Genomic DNA, 6,488 nt, shown 5'->3' on the forward strand with positions numbered 1-6,488 from the left:
CTGGGATCCAAGAAGAGAAAGAATACATGATCTACTGAGTTGAGTTTGAAGAAGCTTAGGGTGGAAGATCCACCATGGAAGCTGATTTCCTTCTCTCAGTTTGTAAGAGAAAACATCCTTCTTCCCATTACAATTTTATGCTTTTCAATTTCTTATGTCTTTCCTATTTCAAGTCTCCAGCCACATCTGTATTGAGTTGAGGATCCGGGATGAAAGAGTCGAACAAGCACTCAAATAGCAATAGAAAATTTCGAAGGAAACCAATGAGGACCTCCTGAAGAGGTTAGAGATCCTGGGCAAGGAGAATGCTGAGAAGGAAGAGGAACACATCACGAAGACCGATGAGGTAATCGATGAGGCAAACGCAAGTGTTGTCGTGGTCAACTGGGAAGAAAAGATCAAGTTAGCTAAAGATGTCGCTAATACAGGATCCTGGAACCTAGCAGGGTGGCAATCCGTGTCACACCCCAAAACCATGAGCGACGGAAATGTTCTGGGGCGGAGGACGTCATGTATAGTATCACAACAATGACAAGTAGTAAACAAGCAACAACATCATCCATTGCATTAATAATATAATTTTAATACAAGTTTGTTCTATCAAATTATAATAGACACTAAAGTATATTCAAAATTGAAGATGAGTCTTGATCGAGCTCCATCTTCTCTAAACCTTGCATTGGTACGTATGAACATGGAGGTATACCCTTGCTACCCAAGGGTATTGAATGAACTGGAAGCACCTTTATGACTATATATGTACACATGATATATAACTAATATTTAAACGACCTTTGGATGGGTACTCGATATCCCACCAGACCACATCTCAAGGGCGAAAAAGAAATATGGCGGGCAGGCCTTCCTAATCCTTTTAAACATTACTTATATAACTATACATAAATAGACATGAAATTGATAATATAAAAGTATAAAAGATGTTCCATAAAAGTATTTGATATGTAAAAGAGTTTTTAAGACAATTTGAAGTAAAATAGTTTGGTAAAACAGTTTGAAAGTAAGAGATTCACTTGCCGATAGTTATTAATCACGTGTGAATGAGATAATAACTATCGTAACTTTACTTGTATCCCCCAATTTGTCACACCCCGAAAATCAAAGGCGGAAACATTTCCGGGGTGGACTACCACGTTGTGTATCAAATCCAATGTACATAGTAATCACAGTAAACAACCATTACATTACATATATATATGAAAGTTTACATTTGTTTCAAAAGTAAAGTTATATAAGATATACATATGCATCATATTAAAAAAAGTTGAGGCGAGTCTTCCACGCACTCCGTCTTCATCAAAAGTGATCACCGGGAACCTGACTAACTTGGACCTGAGAATACAAGCAGTTTGAAAATCAGCATAAAGCTGGTGAGTTCATAAGCGGTTTTGTTTTATGAAAATGCATCGGTTTCCTTTAGTTTCCGAAAAGGTTTGTTATCCAAGAAAATCCCATATTTTCTTATGTGAAGTTAGTTTAGTTATCATTTATAACCAATTCGATTATGTGATGTATTTTACCCCAGGAAAATCCCATATTTTCCTAATTGTAAGACCAGTTGTATATCACAAAGTATAGTTTAATACACAAAACTATATGTTGAAGATCTTGGGATCACTATCCCGTAAGAGATATAAAAATAGTTTGACACATATACAAATACAGATTTAAGATCAGGGGGCTACCATCCCGGACTAGACACTAGATAATTTGATGTATATGGAAATATAGATTGAAACCATGGGATCACTATCCCGGACAAGTTATAGCTTTAGACCATGGGATTATCATCCCGTACTTAATATAGATTGAATTCATGGGATTACTATCCCGTAATAGATATAGTTAAAGACCATGGGGAAAAACATCCCGTACAAGTTATAGATACAAAACCATGGGATCACTATCCCGTATAAGATATAGTTAAAGACCATGGAAAAAAAAACATCCCGTACAAGTTATAGATATAAAACCATGGGATCACTATCCCGGACTAGATACAAAATAGTTTGATAATACCATGGGATCACTATCCCGAAAGAGATATAGATTCTAAAACGCAAACTATGAATAAACTAATATTAATACACATTGCGAGTCGGGTAACCATGCTAATGCGACAACGAGACCTCCTTGACGTTTGTTAGACGTCGAAACGATATCCAGAAATTTGTCACCCCATGCGTGCCCGCCTAACTGTAGCTAGCAGTTAAGGTGTGGGATTGTCAGTCCCGAATAGATCTATTCACAAATTCCGCGCTCTCCCTCCATGAGACTCTGGTTACTCTTCTGGGGAGGTTTTACTGATCATCCATAAAGGGTAGTGACTATCTCACAAACTAGTACTAAACTATTCATAGGGTTCTCATACGATATTGACATACAGAAGATTATGAAATGTAATACAGCGAATATAGATACATACAATGAAATTATCGGACAATACATTCAAATTATATGGAGATAGACTGAATCAGACATAGTTTATCTAATAATCTTATATAGATATCATAACGTGATAAAACTAATAGTAAAGTACCCCAAATTATTCCCATAATAATTTGATTAGTTTGGTTATTTCCTTAACTAAAATACATTTAGTTGTAATTGATAAATCATTCCTTATGTTCAATGTAATACATAAGGAGTAAAAGAGTTTATAAGTTTGTCAGATATTATTTGAAACATATCAAAATCATGATTTGAAAACAGTTATAGTTTGCTTGTATTCCCCCCATGAAAACATTGAAAAACACAGAAAAAGGGCGTAGGGGTATGAACTCACCGAACGAGAAATGTGACGATTTGGATGCTAAGAGTTGGTCCGGGGCTTGTAAACACATGAGGTTCCTAAGTATAATGTAAAGATACACATTTGTATCTAATTAGGACTTAGATTGATTATTGGATAGGGACAATTGCTTCAAGTCGTGAAAACACTCCGATACAAGTGTTTGGAGGGACCCGGGTGACATTTAGGGACACATATAGTTAGGATATTGAATTGGAACATCAAAGGAACACTCCTTAGGGAGTTTACGGCCACAAGACCCATCCCCCATGAGTTTACGGCCGTAAACTCATGGTGGGGACAAATATGGGCAAAAATGACTTCAAACACTTAGGGGAATTTTTCTAGGTTTGGTTCAAAGTCTTGGAATGGATTTTTAACATCAAAATGACACATTTATGGGAGTTTACAGCCTAGCTTGGTCTCCTGGATGTAAACTCCTTAATTCTCCTGAAAATGGTGTTAAATGGTGCTAAAACAAATCACATGTGATTGCTAAAATTGTGTCAAGACCTTACATGCATTTGTATGAAGTTTTGAAGAGGTTTTTGGAGTTTACGGCCAATGAGACCCCTCTCATGGCTGTAAACTCTCTTAGAGAGTGATTTCATGTGTTTTAATGCCAAAAACTTGTTTGTAAGGACTTCTAAAATTTATTCCACGGCTTTAGGGTTGATTTAAGGACATTTTGGCATGTCTTTATGAGTTTACGGCCAAAGGCTATGTGCTTAGGCCATAAAATCCTATATGTAATGTGTTTGATGTGTTTAAGGTCTCTAAACCATTTTTAGATGGTTGTAGGATTTACCACAAGGTCATTGGTTGAGTTTCAAGGCATTTGGACAAGTTTTACGACACTAAATCCCGCATTTAGAGGAGTTTACGGCCCAAGCACATGCCTTGGCCGTAAACTCTTGTTTGTCCCCCAAAAATGATGTTTAAAGTGTCCAAATGCTAAAACCATTATTCTACAAGTCATATCTAAGCCTTGTTTGTGATTTGGAAGGGTTTAAGGGCATGAAAACCCCATTTACATGAGTTTACGGCCCAAGCTTATGCCTTGGCCGTAAACTCCTTCAAATGCCTCAAAATCCATGTTTTAAATGTTATAAGTCCTTTTTATAAAGCCATTAAGTCATATCTAAAGTCCGAAATTGCTTAGGAGGGGTTTTAGGGCTTTAAAACCCATGTTATATGAGTTTACGGCCCATGAATGCTCCATGGCCGTAAACTCATGAATGTGGTCTTAATCCATGTTTTGAACTCGAATTTGAAGGCTAAGAAGGTTACAATACAAGCTAGGGAAAGTACCTTAGAGATTTGAGGCCTTAAATTTGAGTTTTGGACCCTTAAACTTGGATTTAGGAGAGAGGTTAGAGAGAGAACTAGTCTTGAATACACTCTATGATCCTAGTTAACATATAATATTACATATATGTATACAACTAGTCTTTAAACAACTAATAAACAAAGTTAAGACACCCTAGGACATGCTAAATACCTTATACAAGTGTTATAAGTCTCAAGGATTGCATCGAAGTGTTGTAGGGAAAGGCTAGTGTGTTTGGGGTTCAAGGAACACTCCTTTAAGGAGTTTATGGTTTTGTGGTCATTAGCAAAAGGGTTTACGGTCATAAACCCTTGGGTTTACAGTCGTAAACTCACCCTCTTTTTGACCATTTGATGTTTGAAGCTTTCTAAGCAAATCCAAGCATTCCTACTGCATGTTTAAGCCTTAGGAAGTGTTGTGTGGCATCAAAACACTCCTAAATGGAGTTTACGGTCTATGGACCATTTCACTATGAGTTTACTACCTTAAACTCTCATTGACTTAGGCATTTTGGTGTTTTCAAGTCTTTAGCTCATCATGGTAATAGTCTAGGTTAGATTCTAGGTATTAGGAGTAAATATGGGACATGTAAACACCTTTTGGGGTGTTTACAGTTTTGGGAGATCCCCAAACCATAAACACATATAAATGTCAGGTTTTTGTGCTTTTTGTGTGATAAACTCATCAAGGATGGATCTAGACAAGTCCATAAGGCATTGTGAAGCATCTAGGCACCCTAAGGCACCACTTTGGCCCTATTTTTGGTGTTTACGGTTTTGGGAGCCTCCCAAAACCGTGAACACCTTGTTCTTGGTGTTCTTGTGACTTTTCTTTGATATTAATATGTATAGCAAGCTTTAAATGACTCTAGGGTAGAAGTACTTACTTTATGGAATCTTGAAATGAACTAAAAGTCCAAGAACACTAATGTGTGTTCTTGGTGTTTTGGAAAACTAGTCAAAACATGTAAATGGATGGATTAAAGGATGTATAATCACTAGATGTTATGTTATATCAACTAATCAAGTCGAGAAACACTTACGTTTTCGGGAGATCAGGTGAAAACCGGGATGATACTTGAGAGAGTTTGGAGTTTACTCTTTAGGTTGCAAGAGAGAATGAGACACACTGGGGAGTAAACTCATGCTTAAGGCATGAGTTTACGGTATTTAGGGGATTTTACTGACCAAACATAAAAGTTTGGCCGTGAACTTCTAAGCTACATGGTATTCGCGGTTTAGAAGTTTCAAGACCCGAGATGACACATTCTTTCACCCGTTCATTTAAAGAATTATTATTATAATAGTCAAATGAACTTTAAATTTTCTAGAAACCAATAAAAGTGAACTTGACTTATAATTTGAAATAATTGACTCTAGGATTTGAGCGAATGAAAATTTCGAGTTGTCACATCATCCCCCTGTAAAAGGGAATTTCATCCCGAAATTATAATTTAGGTAAGGAAGTAGGCATGAATTATCACGTCATGAGGTGGGAAAACTTCCTATTCGATTGGTTCTCACGCTTATAAGTGAATTCGGGTCCTTGGTTGTTATCCCAACGAACCTTCACTAAAAGGAGGCGGCTCTGCTTCTTCTGCTTGACCTCTCGGTCGGCGGTCACTATGGTTCTGTTGGATTAATGTCTAAGTCCATAACTATAATTGGTAAGACTTGACCCGACCCGGCATGGTCCATTTGGGTTGCATACCATCATGCACTTGGATAGACTATAATGAGAGAAATAAGACACTTATGGTTATTAATATATTATAAGTTCTAGTATATTAATAATAAGAATAATAAGATTATTTAATTAGTATTGATCAAGAGTTAATCTAGGATTTATTAAGCGATCAAAAGAAGACTAATTAAATATATGGGTTGATTGTGTAAATCATCTATACTTATATAGTGGGCTAATGCTCCATGGATAATCAAGTTGGGCTAAAACCCATAGGATGGTCCATGGTGATCCAAGGAAATGGAAAGCCATGACAATTAAGGATTTACCCTAATTGTAACACTATATAAAGATATTATTCTTGACAAAATCGGCCACTAGTATTATTCTAGAGAGGGCTAACCGATTTCATGAAGTGTAGAACTGTCTCAAGTTATTCTAAGTGTTTTGATGATTGTGATTCCATTTGAGGCTTCCACACTATTGGGTCTAGGCACTCAAGCTTCATGAAGACTTTCTACATCAAAGAGGTATGTATTCTATCTTGTTACACTCATTATTTTGTATGCTAGATTAGGATAATACCTTGGGTGTTCTTATTTGCATGTATAATAGAGAAAACATAGATCCAAGGTATTTAGGGTTGCATGTACACTTAGGAGTGTT

This window comes from Lactuca saligna, chromosome 1 (assembly GCF_052625555.1).
Source record: "Lactuca saligna cultivar CGN05327 chromosome 1, ASM5262555v1, whole genome shotgun sequence".
In the NCBI taxonomy this organism is placed as follows: Eukaryota; Viridiplantae; Streptophyta; class Magnoliopsida; order Asterales; family Asteraceae; genus Lactuca; species Lactuca saligna.